This window comes from Vicia villosa, linkage group LG6, assembly GCF_029867415.1.
Source record: "Vicia villosa cultivar HV-30 ecotype Madison, WI linkage group LG6, Vvil1.0, whole genome shotgun sequence".
In the NCBI taxonomy this organism is placed as follows: Eukaryota; Viridiplantae; Streptophyta; class Magnoliopsida; order Fabales; family Fabaceae; genus Vicia; species Vicia villosa.
This window is the reverse complement of record NC_081185.1, coordinates 162,086,959-162,104,641: the sequence shown is the minus strand read 5'-3', so window position 1 is coordinate 162,104,641 and position 17,683 is coordinate 162,086,959. Positions and strand designations below refer to the sequence as shown.

Genomic DNA, 17,683 nt, shown 5'->3' with positions numbered 1-17,683 from the left:
TCAACTCCCTACTAGCGCTTCCCATATAAAGGCTAATCTTATAGAAACTTAAACAACATACCAGTCCTTTAGTCAAGTCTAGTTTGACGAAGCAACCTACCATATTTCCCGGATTGAACTGTATTACTAAGAGTTATACGGGTATTTATTTTGCTCCTCTAAGAACCAATGTTAAGCTTATGTTCGACCTCATTTGTCGTACCTAAGTATTTTGGATTCACAACCGATTTCGCTTAATTATGTCCAAGGGATTTGATCATGGTTCTTACTTGGTTACACGACCTTTTATTAATTAAATTACCATGCTTATCTACTAAAAATAGGGTGCTTTTCGTATCTTCCTTCACTTGCTATCGAAGATTGTTAATCTAAGAACTCATAAATGTGGTTTTCCTAATTAGTAATGAAAGATAAGTTTTAAATACACATACCGTAAACGGCCTCCTACCAATATTTAATTATTTGAAATTAACGTTCATCCAATGTAAAATGTATAGAATTAATAAATTTTGTGCGTATAAAAATTTAGATTAAAATTTAAAACTTTTGGCTTCGCCCAGGCTTGAACTGGGGACCTTTAGTGTGTTAGACTGACGTGATAACCAACTACACCACGAAACCACATGTTAGTGTTTACAACATTTTAAAATACATCCATACAAAATGTTTTTAAGTGTTATTTAATGATTAGTTTCTACTATAATTGGATATAAATATAAAAGCGCGTGTTTTAATTGTTTGAAATATGAAAGTTGAATATTTTACCAATTTTGTTGATAATTAGTTAGGTGTTTAAAATAATGCCTTTAATGAGAGAAAATTAATTAATTTATAAATAAATGTCACTTTTGCACACAAAATTTAGTCTCAAATTATTTGTGTAATACCCCAACAAGATTAAATCTAAAATATCATAATTGAGATATTAAAATAGCGGTACTCATACATCATAGTACCATAAATTTGACATTAGTACATGAATTCACAAAAGATACATATAAATTGTCATATAGAATACAATATGTCATGAGACACAATATTTATTACCCAATGGAAATCACTATAAAAAGGGAAGTCGCCTCGCATCCATCAAAATTCTCGCCTTTTATTTTTTCGGAAACCTTATCATTAAAAAAATATAAGAAACACCATGAGCCGAGATAACCACAAGTCCAATAATGCTCAAGGTCTTCTAAGACTACGATAGATTCTACAAGGATCTAACACTCACGTGTTTAAAATAAATTAATAAGGGGGATCAAACCATATTTGTACTCATACAATGTGGGAATGTCGGTACACTCTCTCTAATGTAATTGTGCACCTTAGGAGACCTCAAGCTTTGCAAAATCCTCAACTCCCTACTAGCGCTTCCCATATAAAGGCTAATCTTATAGAAACTTAAACAACATACAAGTCCTTTAGTCAAGTCTAGTTTGACGAAGCAACCTACCATATTTCTCGGATTGAACTGTATTACTAAGAGATATACATGTATTTATTTTGTAGCTCTAAGAACCAATGTTAAGCTTATACTCGACCTCATTTGTCGTACCTAAGTATTTTGGAATCACAACTGATTTCGCTTAATTATGTCCAACGGATTTGATCATGGTTCTTACTTGGTTACACGACCTTTTATTAATTAAATTACCATACTTATCTACTAAAAATAGGGTGCTTTTCGTATCTTCCTTCACTTGCTATCGAAGATTGTTAATATAAGAATTCATAATGTGGTTTTCCTAATTAGTAATGAAAGATAAGTTTTAAATAATTTTTAAACGGCTACCTACCAATATTTAATTATTTGAAATTAGTGTTCATCCAACGTAAAATGTATAGAATTAATAAATTTTGTGCGTATAAAAATTTAGATTAAAATTTAAACCTTTTGGCTTCGCCCAGGCTCAAACTGAGGACCTTCAGTGTGTTAGACTGATGTGATAACCAACTACACCACGAAACCACATGTTAGTCTTTACAACATTTTAAAATACATCCATACAAAATGTTTTTAAGTGTTATTTAATGATTAGTTTCTACCAAATTAAATATAAATATAAAAGCGTGTGTTTTAATTGTTTGAAATATGAAAGTTGAATATTATACCAATTTTGTTGAAAATTAGTTAGGTGTTTAAAATAATGCATTTAATGAGAGAAAATTAATTAATTTATAAGAATTATAATAAATGTCACTTTTGCACACAAAAGTTAGTCTCAAATTATTTGTGTAATACCCCAACAAGATTAAATCTAAAATATCATAATTGAGATATTAAAATAGCGGTACTCATACATCATAGTACCATAAATTTGACATTAGTACATGAATTCACAAAAGATACATAAAAATGTGCATATAGAATACAATATGTCATGAGACACAATATTTATTGCGCAATGGAAATCAATATAAAAGGGAAGTCGCCTCGCATCGATCAAACATCTTGCCTTTTATTTTTTCAGAAACCATATCATTAAAAAAATATCAAAAACACCATGAGCCGAGATAACAACATCTTAGTGGAGTTCTACAAAAACCCTAAGTCCTATAATGCTCAAGGTCTTCTAAGACTACGATAGATTCTACAAGGATCTAACACTCACGTGTTTAAAATAAATTAATAAGGGGGATCAAACCATATTTGTACTCATACAATGTGGGAATGTCGGTACACTCTCTCTAATGTAGTTTAGCACCTTAGGAGACCTCAAGCTTTGCAAAATCCTTAACTCCCCACTAGCGCTTCCCATATAAAGGCTAATCTTATAGAAACTTAAACAACATACCAGTCCTTTAGTCAAGTCTAGTTTGACGAAGTAACCTACCATATTTCCCAGATTGAACTGTACTACTAAGAGTTATACATGTATTTATTTTCTTCCTCTAAGAACCAATGTTAAGCTTATACTCGACCTCATTTGTCGTACCTATGTATTTTGGAATCACAACCGATTTCGCTTAATTATGTCCAAGGGATTTGATCATGGTTCTTACTTGGTTACACGAACTTTTATTAATTAAATTACCATACTTATCTACTAAAAATAGGGTGCTTTTCGTATCTTCCTTCACCTGCTATAGAAAATTGTTAATCTAAGAACTCATAAATGTGGTTTTCCTAATTAGTAATGAAAGATAAGTTTTAAATAATTTTTAAATACACATACCGTAAACGGCTACCTACCAATATTTAATTATTTGATAACCAACTACACCACGAAACCACATGTTAGTGTTTTCAACATTTTAAAATATATCCATACAAAATGTTTTTAAGTGTTATTTATTGATTAGTTTCTACTATAATTGGATATAAATATAAAAGTGCGTGTTTTAATTGTTGGAAATATGAAAGTTGAATATTATACCAATTTTGTTGATAATTAGTTAGGTGTTTAAAATAGTGCCTTTAATGAGAGAAAATTAATTAATTTATAAGAATTATAATAAATGTCACTTTTGCACACAAAATTTAGTCTCAAATTATATGTGTAATACACCAACAAGATTAAATCTAAAATATCATAATTGAGATATTAAAATAGCGGTACTCATACATCATAGTACCATAAATTTGACATTAGTACATGAATTCATAAAAGATACATAAAAATGTGCATATAGGATACAATATGTCATGAGACACAATATTTATTACCCAATGGAAATCAATATAAAAAGGGAAGTCGCCTCGCATCCATCAAAATTCTCGCCTTTTATTTTTTCGGAAACCTTATCATTAAAAAAATATCAGAAACACCATGAAGCGAGATAACAACATCTTAGTGGAGTTCTACAAAAACCACAAGTCCTATAATGCTCAAGGTCTTCTAAGACTACGATAGATTATACAAGGATCTAACACTCACGTGTTTAAAATAAATTAATAAGAAGAATCAAAGCATATTTGTACTCATACAATGTGGGAATGTCGGTACACTCTCTCTAATGTACTTGTGCACCTTAGGAGACCTCTAGCTTTGCAAAATCCTCAATTCCCTACTAGCGCTTCCCATATAAAGGCTAATCTTATAGAATCTTAAACAACATACCAGTCCTTTAGTCAAGTCTAGTTTGACGAAGCAACCTACCATATTTCCCTGAGTGAACTGTATTACTAAGAGTTATACATGTATTCATTTATGTCCAAGGGATTTGATCACGGTTCTTACTTGGTTGCACGACCTTTTATTAGTTAAATTACCATACTTATCTACTAAAAATAGGGTGCTTTTCGTCTCTTCCTTCACTTGATATCGAATATTGTTAATCTAAGAACTCATAAATAAGGTTTTCCTAATTAGTAACGAAAGATAAGTTTTAAGTAATTTTTAAATACACATATCATAAATGGCCACCTACCAATATTTAATTATTTGAAATTAACGTTCATCCAATGTAAAATGTATAGAATTGATAAATTTTCTGCGTATAAAAATTTAGAATAAAAATTAAACCTCTTGGCTTCGCCCAGGATGGAACTGGGGACTTTCAGTGTGATAGACTGACGTGATAACCAACTACACCACGAATCCACATGTTATTGTTTAGAGCATTTTAAAATATATCCATACAAAATGTTTTTAAGTGTTATTTGATGATTAGTTTCTACTATAATTGGATATAAATATAAAAGCGCGTGTTTTAATTGTTTGAAATATGAAAGTTGAATATTATACCAATTTTGTTGATAATTAGTTAGGTGTTTTAAATAATGCCTCTAATGAGAGAAATTTAATTAATCCATAAGAATTATAATAAATGTCAGTTTTGCATACAAAAATTAGTCTCAAATTATTTGTGTAGTACCCCAACAAGATTAAATCTAAAATATCATAATTGAGATAATAAAATATCGGTACTCATACATCATAATACCATAAAATTGACATTCGTACATGAATTCACAAAAGATACATAATTATGTGCATATAGAATACAATATGTCATGTGACACAATATTTATTATGCAATTGAAATCAATATAAAAAGGGAATTCGCCTTTTATTTTTTCGAAAACCTTATTATTAAAAAAATATCAGAAACACCATGAGCCGAGATAACAACATCTTAGTGGAGTTCTACAAAAACCACAAGTTCTATAATGCTCAAGGTCTTCTAAGACTACGATAGATTCTACAAGGATCTAACACTCACGTGTTTAAAATAAATTAATAAGGGGGATCAAAGCATATTTGTACTCTTACAATTTGGGAATGTTGGTACAGTCTCTCTAATGTAATTGTGCACCTTAGGAGACCTATAGCTTTGCAAAATCCTCAACTCCCTATTAGGGCTTCCCATATAAAGGCTAAACTTATAGAATCTTAAAAAACATACCAGTCCTTTATCTCAAGTAGCATTCATATGACCTCTTATGATTCAAATTAACCCCATGACAAGTTTCAAGCCTCAGTTCCCAAGATTGCTCAGTCAAAAGCTCCGAAAGTCAACAATCGACTATTTTGACCTAAAAGTCAACTGTGGTCAAAATACAGTCAAAATTCCTGATTTTTGGTCAACATCCTTATTTTGAAGTAACATTCATCATTTGATCAAGGGTTGATCATGATTCATCATAAGTTTCCCAACCAAAGCCTATTGTATAGGAAATTGAATTCTCTACAACTTTGTCTCTCTAATTTCAAGGCCAAAAATGCTTAATTTGGGAGATATGAGCCAAAACATTAGAGGTCCCTTTTGAAAGTCAACCAAAAGCAGTTTTTTGTCAAAGCCCATAACATCAAGATAAAATCTCCAAATGAAAACAAGGTTCCAATGTAGCTTGTTGAGGACATCTTGGACTTTCCAAAAAGTCCTATAACTCTTCCATATCTCAAAAATTGAGAGAGATATGCCATGTCAAAGTTGGACTAATTCGGGTGAAAAATGTGAAACAAACATGGTTCAAAATGAGTTTTATTACAAATGGGCCTAATCCTTTTTTCTTAAATCTTGATCCTCAAGTTATCCAAAGTATCTAATCCAGTGGCCACAAATTATTGAGTTTTATTTAATTTTATATGGATTTTTATTCATTTAAAATATAATATAATTCATGTAAATCAAATAAAAATCAAAGATTTTGATTAGGATATATTTTTAATCAAATTCAATCATCAATTAAACAATATATTTGATTTAAATTCGTGGAGATTGAGATTGGTACAAGAAAGAACAAATTGGCTAGTTTTAAAAAGATTGTAAAATCAAATTTCATCAACTTCCAATGATTGATTCATAAGGATTTTGTCCAATTTTTGTTACCCTAATCCTTCTCCTATAAGTACTAAAGCTATTCAGATGCAAAAGACACAATTTTCTGCAGTCTAGAGCCATACTCAAACTCTAAAAAACGCAAGAACAAGTGGAGGTCGGCTTTGGAGTTAGATGGAGATTCAAGGTGTTCTAAAGGTTCAGAAGCATTCCTTAGGCGATTTTGAAGCTAACCAAGTCCTTACCTTCGATCTATACAGTCAGAATCGCGTCACCACCAGTCACTGTTTGCCTTATCAAACTCGTTTTCGTTTTCTTAGATTCACCATGCATAAATGATTTTTGATTGCATATTATTGTTTGTTGTGATGTTTAGAAGGATTCTGGGTCTTTAATTTGATCGTTGAGTGTTTATATCATGGTTTGCCATTGTTAGGGTTTTGAACCTTGAATTAGGGTTCTTTGATTCATACCGAATTAGGAAGAAATACAGGTGCCACGGAGATTGCAAGAGTAACACGAGTTTATCCATGGCATCGGTTTTAATATTTACGCTTGTATGAGTTTTTTTGTGAATCACAGGTGTTATAGCTACGAGTCTTTCGCAGCTAGTTCTCTGCAAAGCGCTGTAAAAAGTATCTGCAGGTTACAAGCAAGAAGACGATGAGGTGTAGGCTTCCCATTGGTTACAAGCAACTTTCTAATTTTTTTTATATATTTATTTATACCACTAATTTTCACTCTTCTTTTTTTAAACAAACCAATTACATTTTTTAAATTAAATCAAAACCTTTCTTTACTAATAAAAACAAAGTCTATTTTTTTTTTTAGATTTATAACCTTGGTTTTATTTTTGTAGGTTTATAATTTTAAACCTTGATTTTATTTTTATTATTTTTTAACTATAGTTATAATTTTAGGTTTTTAAAACCTTTGATTTTTTGCCTTGTCTTGCTAATTTATTCTATTAACTGTGGTTAACTTGTTTTCCCATTTGGGGTTTGCCCTTTATTATGTTTCTATCGTTTGCCTAATTTTTTGTATCTGCCCCAAAGCCATGTAATAGTTTAGGGTTTATTTTTCTGCCTTTAAATTTCTGCCTTTTATTTTTCGCATTTACGGGTTTTTGGCTATGTAATCCCCCACCCAAAGCCTTGTAATAGTGTAGAAACTTTTAATTCTGCCTTTATTTTTAACTGCATGGTTAGTAATTCTAGGGAGTGATAAACCCTGAATTGAACATAGAATCACTAATCTTACAAGATAAAATATCTGAACATAACCACTTGATTGTTGCACACGCACACCTTTAATGGTAACCTTCCTCTTATGCTGCCTTTTCGATAAAATCATCATATGAGATCTGGTCCCTCTATGTTGCCTCGGTAAAATGATGATCGTCTCTTCGAATGCTAAGGTGTCCTCACTGGTTGCCTAAAATGACTATTATATCCTTCCCTAAAAACTACTTTCCCTCTTTATGGTAGGGATAGTCTTATGGTGAACGATAATCTCCGATGACCCTTTTCAAATACAATGAAAGGACTACCTGCCCTCTTTATGGTATGGATAGCCCTTTCCAACTAAAATCTTAAAGAACAAAAAATTTAACTTAGGGTAATTGCTTTTAATTGCTTGCTCTTTTAAAAATTCAAAAATACTTTTCCCACTCCTTTTCAAATTACTTTCAAAAAGGCTACACTTATTTTACAGGCTAAAGTCCTTATTCAAATCCTTTTCCTATTCACACACTACACTTCAAACATTTTGAAATCAAACAAGTGAGCTAAGCAATTAAGATCCCATGGATAACCATGGATACAAAGGGTGCTTACACCTTCCCTTTGTATAACCTACCCCCCGAACTCAAAGTCTTTTAAAAAGGTCTTTCCTGTTCTTTTTGCCTTTCCAAATTGGATAAAATAAAAGTCGGTGGCGACTCTTGCTATCCGCAACATATTTTAAAATCAGTTCTCCCACCATATTACAGCCACATTTTGTGTTTCTGCAAAGCGCTCCGTCATCATAGATTGTAGCCTAAAGCGACTTGGTGTCGCAGTGAGATCCTTCATTAATGTGTCGAGAGTGGAATTCTGGGGTTCTTGCGACTCCTCAAAATATTGGGTGTGGTGATTGTAAATAAAATTTGGTTGAGGATAATTTAGCGTTGCATTGTAATCCTCCATTAATGTTTCAAGATGTATTAATGGGATTCTTGCGATTCCTCAAAATGTTAGGATTGGTAGTTGTAGAGGTAATTTGGGTGAGAGTGAGTTAGTGACGCATTGAAATCCTCCATTAGTATTTTGAGGTCAGATTTGTAAGTTTTTTGTGATTCCTCGAGATACTGGGAATGGTAATCTTAAGGGAAATTTGGGTGCGGTTCCTCGAGATATTGGGAGTGGGAGTTGTAGCAAAAATTTGGGTGATATATTGTTATAGAGATAAGAATGCCTTAGTGTGTTCGATACAACAACGGAATAACAATATTGACTGTTGGTCCCCGGCAACGGCGCCAAAAACTTGATGCGTCCGCAAGCGCACAGATGTATCGAAGTAATATAAAAGATTGTCAAACCCAAAGAGACCAATGTCAACCTACTATAATCTATTGTTGCTTTGTAAATCTAAGGCTAATGAATGTTTGATTAAGGGGAAACTAACAACTAAAACTGAAATAAAACTAAGATTAAGATGAATATAAAAGAAGAGAGACCAGAATGTGTATTCCGCTTACGTCGGGAACTCTGTAACTCGTTGGCTTATAAAAAATGTCAAAAACATATTTATTAGAAAATATTAGCTTAAAGACTAAACCTCACACTCTCGTGGTTTTGAATAAAGTCACGCTCCTTAACCGCATGATTTTGCTCTCGCTCGCCCACTTAAATCAAGGAACGCGTTTTGAAAATTAAACAAGTTCTAATTAATCCTAAAGCGCTCTCGTTGTATTTATGATTAATGTCTAATTTTTACTATCTGGTTCGATCCCCACGCTCTTGTAGTGCAGATTCGAACCTTAAGAGATCTCTCACTCTCGTGACAAAATCATGTCAAATAACCTCTCACTCTCGTGAAAAAGTTATTTGAATTAATATTAAAAACATAAACTAAAACATAATTTTATAATAATAATTAATTAAGCCAACATAATAATTACCGAGTCCCATCAGGGACGACGGTCTTCAAATACCGGACTTAAGACAATTTAGCTAGACACTAATTAAACTTAAACAAACTAAACATGGTAATTGAAATTAAAGACATCATGTTAATGAAATTAAACAAAGCAGTAAATAATAATAAGCAATACGATAAAGAACCTGTAGAAACTTGAAATAAATGCATAATTGAAATAACTTGATTCATGACGGCAAGATTTTGATCCAAGCAATTACAAAGATTACAGGCCTAATACTAATGGTGTGGTAGTTCCTCAATGTGAGAAACTACCACTTTTACAAATAGAAATTTATGCCTAAAACATAACTAGAAATTAGATCTCAAAAAATGGTAGAACGAACAAGAGAGACTTTGTTGGAAAATCTGTCTTGCTTTTATACTGCTTGCCCTGTATTTCCTCCGTGGAGAGAAAATAGGAGTAATGGCCTCATGGAGAGAGTATTATGGGAGACTTGGCTAATGAGAAAATATAGGATGAAGTGGTTCGTTGGTTTCTATCTTGGAGAGAAAGTTAAGGAAAATTGATGCATGACGTTCGTAACACATGTGTGTCACGGGGCACACGTTTCTTTTCAAGCCATGTCGTCCGTAATGCTATTATACCGATCGACACACTTGTTTTTCTCCTCCATGTTGACCGTAAGGGGGGGGGGGGGTGACGGTCGTCACACCTTGATGATGGGCTTTCTTTTCGCTTCTTTTAAATGGGTCTTTTTTTTCTTCGCTTCTTTGATGATTTTTACTTTATTTTTACTCCTTTTCTCAAGCATGCTTTGTAAACATTAAATTCCTGAAACACATTAAAATACCATCATAATACCAACATAAAGTACATAATTAAAATAAAATAAAGACATAATTTATGTAAATCAAGCCGAATATGCTATGGGTTTCCTAACGTTTGCTATGGGTTTATACCTATCATAAGTAGGAAAAAACTGTTTAAAATTTTCCTGGTCAGCTGTTGGATCTACTATAAAACCTAGCATAGCATGTGTTTTTCCAGTTATAGAAATGAGAAGTAACACTTGGGATTTATAGATCCTTCGTTGTTCTTCAATGAAAAGTTCAGGGACATATTGTTGGTTTCCAACAACTTGAGGTCCTAGAATCTTGTGGACGATGGGTAAGTTGGAAGATTTATTGACCTCTTGAATTTTCATTGATTCTTTGTTAGTTGTGGAAGAAGACGCCATTGATAATGGTGAAAGTTAATTGAACATAGATGAAGAAGATAAAGATTTCAGAGCAAGGGTTTGTAGAAATTTGGAGAGAGAAAGGGAAACATTTGAAATGGTGAGGAAAGTCTTTTTATAGGCTGAGAATCGAAATTGTTTCCGTCATGTATTTGGAAAGTGGATTTTTGAGTAAAACGTATGTAAGACGCTCGATTCGTGAGAAAGTGGTGGAAGTTGTAGGCTACCCACGACCTCTTAGAACATAAGAGCGTCATGATTGAAAAAATCTGCACGCAAGGTCCTGAAGAGACGTTTGAAAAAACGTTATAATGACTATGACGTCATTAGAACTGAAAGGTTTGTGGTGTCAAATCGAATGGTAAAAAATGCATTTTTCTTCCGTACGTCGTAAATGACATTTTTGGCGGGCAATTTGTTTAGCTGGAGTTTTCGACACCATGTTATTAATGACGAAAAGAAAATATCTTTTAAAAATATTATGATTTTTCGACAGAACGACATGTTTGCTGAAAGCCTGTCGTAGTCACTCCTTATATAGAGGGAAGTGTTGGACATGGACTTAGAAGATTTTGCTAAGTTTGGTAGTTGGTTCGACGAAGAAGAGGTGCGTTCGACAGGGAAGTTGAGTTTGAATGAAGATGTAACTGCCTTTCGTCCTTACCCGTTTTTATTAGAAGACGCCGCGTGGATCTTCCGGGAAAAAGGAAAGCATGCCGAGTGAAACGTGGCATGTTCTGAGAGAAAGGCCGTTAAAAGAGGTTATGTTCAATTTAGTATATATATATATATATATATATATATATATATATATATATATATATATATATATATATATATATATATATGAGTCTTAGCGTTAGACTGGGGTGTTCATCCATTTTGTGCAAATCTCACTTAAAACTCAAAGTATCTACGTGTAGAGAAAATAGTCTTCTGAGAATGTATGTGTAAACATCATTTTCATCTTTTTTACAGTTTTATATAACTTATCATTTCCATAATTTATATTCTGGAAATTTACTTTCAATTGCCTTTACTTTACTTTCTTTACAAGTTTATAATATTTCTTTAAAAGAATTACTTAGATCAAAGCAGACATTTTAATAAGAACATGAACATAGTTGAAGTGTTCTTCATTCTCAAGAACAAAGTTTGAAATAGAAAGCACATATCCTATGATCAATCTAGTCGATCCTGTGAGTAACCAAAGACTTTTGTTTTTAGAAGACTAGCGCTTGTTTACCAATTTTCACGGTAAACAATTGGTAGATTTATCTCACACCTTATAGCCACCTATGGATCAATATTCAAATTATCGCACAAAAATCAAGTTATCACGTGGAATGAAGAGTGCTAAGGAGCATTTGAAAAAAATAAAAGAATGCTTGCAAGAACCATTGATCTTGATACCTCCTGTTCTAGGAAGACCTCTCATCATGTATCTGACAGTGCTAGATGAATCAATGGGGTGCGTGTTGGGGGCAACATGATGAAACAGGTAGAAAAGAGCATTCCATCTACTACCTCAACAATGAGTTCAATGATTGTGAAACTAGATATTCACAACTAGAGAAAACTTGTTGCGCACTTGCATGGGACGCCAGATGCCTAAGACAATATATGTTGAGTCACACAACCTAGTTGATGTCATACCCCAAGTTTGCCCACCCAGTTTCAAAAAGTCAAATAATCTTAATATTGGGTTTCTAATTTCTTTGATTTATTTACACTAACATTTTGGGTTTTTAAATTTCTTTGGTTTATTTACACTGACATTTTGGCTTTTCAAATTTCTTTGCTTTATTTACACTGACATCTTGGGTTTTATAAATATTTGTTTTCAAGTCTATTTAAAAATTATTTATATTTTAAAAAATAGCAGATTCTTGCTCGTCCTTATATACTTTCAACCGATTTCCTATTTCGAAAAAATAAACATAGCACAACTAATAAGAAAGTAGAGCTTATAAGCACAATGTCACGGGTTTGAATCCCACCATCGTACATTTTAAACTTTTTTTTTGTTATTAATTTTATTCCCTTTTCCAAAATATCAAACTTTGAGCTTTTATCTTGGGCATTTTCCTTATTTAGTTTTTTAACCTAATCTCTAGTCCTATAAATAGAGTTTATTTTCACATCACAGGGACCAAGAGTTTTATACGAATTCCACACACTTTTTCAAACCCTTATTTTAAACTTCTACTACATTTTTCTATCAAGACTTTTATTTTGGCCAATAATTGTCATATGAGGTCACCTATGTTGTTTTCAACTTTATTTTTATTTTTTTTAAAATTATTTGTTGCTCTAATTGCATGATGATCATCGGATGGTAATTTTATTTATTTATTAAATTATCTTTTCATTATCATTTCGGAGGCCAATTTTCATTCACAATTGCACTAACGCACACTGTATATTTTAGAGGCCATTTTGCCACTCCACACAAATCTTATACATATTTTTCTCCTACACTTGACACACAAGTAAATTCATAACTTTTCATACAATTGTACCCACTTGCTAACACGTTAGAATATCACGTTCTAAACTCATCACACACATCTTTTTATCCACTTTTGTACATTATTTTATTAAAACAAACACACTAATTTTTTACATTAACGTACATAATCACCAAATATTCTTACTAACCATACATTTCCAACACACAATTACACTATTTTAAGTTTAACACAAAATCTTGTTTTTTCTATTCGAGTACTTTTCACGTTTTCGATTATCATCATCTTCATTAACTAGTACAACCACCATGCTAGCATTCAATTTACCACCCACTCTAATTCACAGCAAGTTTTATTCATCATCCTTAATTTTTCACAGAATAAACTAATCATACAATTTCAAACTTTGGAAATCACAGCCATAAGTTACACTGTGTTGAATTGCGTGTTGTGTTTGATTCAAATGAAAATGGGTAGAAAAGAGAAAGTGAGAGACAAATGAAAAGGGAACAGTTTCATGCTTTTACCGTATATACTATTGCCATTGTTTTTATCGTTGGTTTTAATTGATTTACCACCTATCAATTATTAAATGGATATACAAATTAGGGTTAGATTTGTTACTGGGCTTGGGCCCTTTTCTAAATGTCTATCTTTTTATCAACTTTTACTTACCCTGTTCAAATCTGGAAAAATTTACTTCCTACCCCTACAATTGTCTTTCTACCCCTACAATCAAATTTTTTGGACGAAATTACCCTCGTATAAATAGGTAAATTTTTTTTCATTTTCAACTTTTTACTGATTTTGAACAAACACTCTCCCTTCTCTCCGCGAAATACGCTCCGGAACCCTTCAGAAGACTCTTCCGGTTCACAAAATCACCAAACCGGAACACATTTGGTAAGTGATCCGGTTTGCAAAATTTCAAAAAATCAGGAAAAAAAAATACACACCGGAACACATTTCCAAACTGTTCCGGTTTGTAAAATGCTCACCGGAACACTTTCACCAACTGTTCCGGTTTGGCCAAAATGCTCACCGGAACAGTTTTGAAATGTTTCCGGTGAGCATTTTACAAACCGGAACAGTTTGGAAATGTGTTCCGGTGTGTATTTTTTTTTCTGATTTTTTGAAATTTTGCAAACCGGATCACTTACCAAATGTGTTCCGGGAAAGAAAAAAACTGAACCGGAACTGTTTTCAAAAGTCTTCCGGTTTGTAATTTTGTGAACCGGAACTCTTACCTCAAGTGTTCCGTTTTTGATGCGCGTAGGGGTGCAGATTTCAAATTTTTTTGACTTTTTGGAAAAATGGTAAAAAGTAAAATGGTAAAATGGTTATTAGTGTTTGAGGGTAAAATTGCCATTTTAAAAAAATTGTAGGGGTGGGAAGGCAAGTGTAGGGGTAGGAAGTAAAATTTTCTCAAATCTGCACCCCTTTTAGATTGGGCTCAAATCAACATTTGGGCCTAAGTTGTTTACTGATCTTGTACCCATTCTATCTTTTTATCAACTTTTACTTACCCCGTCCAAATCTGCACCCCCCCTTTTAGATTGGGCTCAAATTAACATTTGGGCCTAATTTGTTTGCTGATCCTGTACCCATTTGGAATTAGCACCCCCTGAATCAAATTATTAATTAATTTGCTAATTTAATTATTTGAGTTAATTTTTATAATTATTATTAAATCAATAAATTATAAGAATCAATACTTCTTTGCATATATATATATATATATATATATATATATATATATATATATATATATATATATATATATATATATATATATATATATATATGGGGACGACTCAAGTGAGAACACTTGTTTATTATGAGAAATGAGAACAATGAATCACGACCATTAAATTTTGATTTTGTTGATTTCAATGGACTGGATTGGTTTCTCTTTCTATGTTTTAATTAAATTAAATATTAAGGATCATAGAAAGAGAAACCAATCATGTCCATTAAAATCAACAAAATCAAAATTTAATGGTCGTGATTCATTGTTCTCATTTCTCATAATAACCCAGTGCTCTCACTTGAGTCGTCCCCTATATATATATATATATATATATATATATATATATATATATATATATATATATATATATATATATATATATATATATATATATATATATATATATATATATATATATGAGGAGGGTTATATTTACTCCAAGAGTAAGTAATCAACACTTACTCCCCATCTTGACCATTAATTTTTTTCAATCTAATGGTTAAAATTAACGAGTAATTAAATATGGAGAGAGAAAATCAATACTCATTAATTTTAACCATTAGATTGAGAATAATTAATGGTCAAGATGGGGAGTAAGTGTTGATAACTTACTCTTGGAGTAAATATAACCCTTCTCTCTCTCTCTCTCTCTCTCTCTCTCTCTATATATATATATATATATATATATATATATATATATATATATATATATATATATATATATATATAAGGAGGGATATATTGACTCCAAGAGTAAGTGTTGAACACTTACTCCAAATCTTAACTATTGATTTTCATTAATCTAACGGTTTTAATTGATCATTAAATTTAATTATTTATGGAAATATTTTTCAATATAAAAAATTAATTAAAGTCGTTAGATTAATGATAATCAATGGTTAAGATTTGGAGTAAGTGTTCAACACTTACTCTTGGAGTCAATATATCCCTCATCTCTCTCTCTCTCTCTCTCTCTCTCTCTATATATATATATATATATATATATATATATATATATATATATATATATATATATATATATATATAACCTATTTGACAATTTCGCAAATAAAAGGATAGGTGGATGCACTTTCACCACATCCTCGAATAACTGATAGGCCGGCTCAACGTCGTACCAATTAATTACTCTTAATTAAAAATTAAAAACCTTTCCTTATGTACATGATAATAATATCTCTTGAATTAAAACCCATTAAAACCTAAACCTAAAGGGGGTCCCCTTGAGTGCAAGGGAAATAAAGGGTGTCTATCACATTTCCTTTATTTAGTTGACTTACGAACTTAGAATCTCTAACCATTAGGGTTATTTATTACCTCCCATTCCTTTAAGAATAAAAATTTATGGTGGCGACTCTCAAATTTTAAGCCGGTTGCTACAGCTAGCGACTCTGCTAGAGATTTAGCCCTAAATTAGAGTCTACCCTACCTTTAGGTTTAAGATTTTGGATTTTATTATATTTTGGTGTTATTTTTATATTGGTGCTTTATTTTTCTTTTGTCGTTATTATTTTATGTTATTTATTATTATGTTTATTGGTGGGACTGTTGGTGTGGAGAAATGAAAGGAACCTTTGAAAGAAGTGTCAATTGACCACGAGTGTTTTAACAACCCCCGTGCATTGTTGCAACTACTTCACCTAAAGTCGATCTAATCTCGAGAAATATCTTTAGAAAGGGCTAGACTCTTTCAGAGATAGGACTTTGGATTTGACCAATGACTCTTTGTACCAACCAAAATAAAATCTCATGGTGAGAACTTGTACGACCTGCGAGATGAAAGCCTCAATATACAAAGAGACTCCGTTTAAGGGAGGCTCTTATGCCTTTTCCTTTTTGCATTATCCATGATACCCTTAAGGAAACCCCCCTTATTGGGAAAGTTAGGACGACCGTAGAACAAACTTAAGAGCCTACTACTAGGGTTACCTTCTATCCATTTCTTTCCCAAGAAACCGGCAAGGGTTCTCTCTTGTTTATCCATTTCGAAACCCGTATAGGGTGTTTTCATTTTCAAAACCGGTATAGGGTATTCACTATCCTAGCCTCTTTAGGGTATTCACTACCTTAAACTCGTATAGGGTGTTCTCGTTTCTGTATCTATCTCGAAACCGATATAGGGTATTCACCACCTTAAGCCCGTTTAAGGTGTTTGCATTTCCATGTATATTCCAAAACTGGTATAGGGTATTACTATCCTAGCCCATATGAGCTTCCGTTTTTTTGTCTTATTCCCTAACATGTAGGGATCTCCTCTTTTATACCATAATCCCTAGCCTGTAGGGGTTTCACTATACAATTCAAAAGCCTACAACGCCTCAAATGCAACTACCATTGGTGATCCCCTATATCAAAAGCGACAATCTCAACAAAAGCAAATGCCCTCATATAATAGGTATGCCCAAGAAAATTCAAGGGTCACCCTCTTGCTCTGACAAGTCCAAGAACTAAAGAAGCATCTCCTGAAAATTCAAGTGGATCAACAAGGAAGTTCTTCCATAGGATCATTAGACTTTATCAATTTCAAATTGTAATTTTCTAGTTGCTATGTTGTATTTGGTGTAAACTTGTATCTTTCATCAATTTTCATATATAATCAACGACTTTTCCGTTTTTCACTTCTCTATCTTCCGCCTTTACAGTTCAATAGTGGCAAATATTCGCCCTGTCTAAACTTCATATGTATCAATTAAATAATTTTGATAAGTAAAAAAATTACATTAAGTACCATAATTTCCTTACCAATTATATTAGTAGATCATTTTAAAATATATTTTTTTAGCAAATTATCGATTATATTTATTAATTAGAAACATTTATTTTTTATTTAAAAAAAAGAA

At 32.1% G+C, this 17,683-nt stretch overlaps 3 non-coding genes across 3 annotated transcripts; all 3 read right to left on the bottom strand.

Moving 5' to 3' along the window:
• Positions 1-547: 547 nt before the first annotated feature.
• TRNAV-AAC (transfer RNA valine (anticodon AAC)) lies at positions 548-621 on the bottom strand. Its single transcript has one exon. It is a non-coding gene; the product is annotated as a tRNA-Val (tRNA).
• A 1,274-nt stretch (positions 622-1,895) lies between these two features.
• On the bottom strand, positions 1,896-1,969 carry TRNAV-AAC (transfer RNA valine (anticodon AAC)). The gene has a single exon. It is a non-coding gene; the product is annotated as a tRNA-Val (tRNA).
• A 2,501-nt stretch (positions 1,970-4,470) lies between these two features.
• On the bottom strand, positions 4,471-4,544 carry TRNAD-AUC (transfer RNA aspartic acid (anticodon AUC)). The gene has a single exon. It is a non-coding gene; the product is annotated as a tRNA-Asp (tRNA).
• Between the last annotated feature and the right edge of the window lie 13,139 nt (positions 4,545-17,683).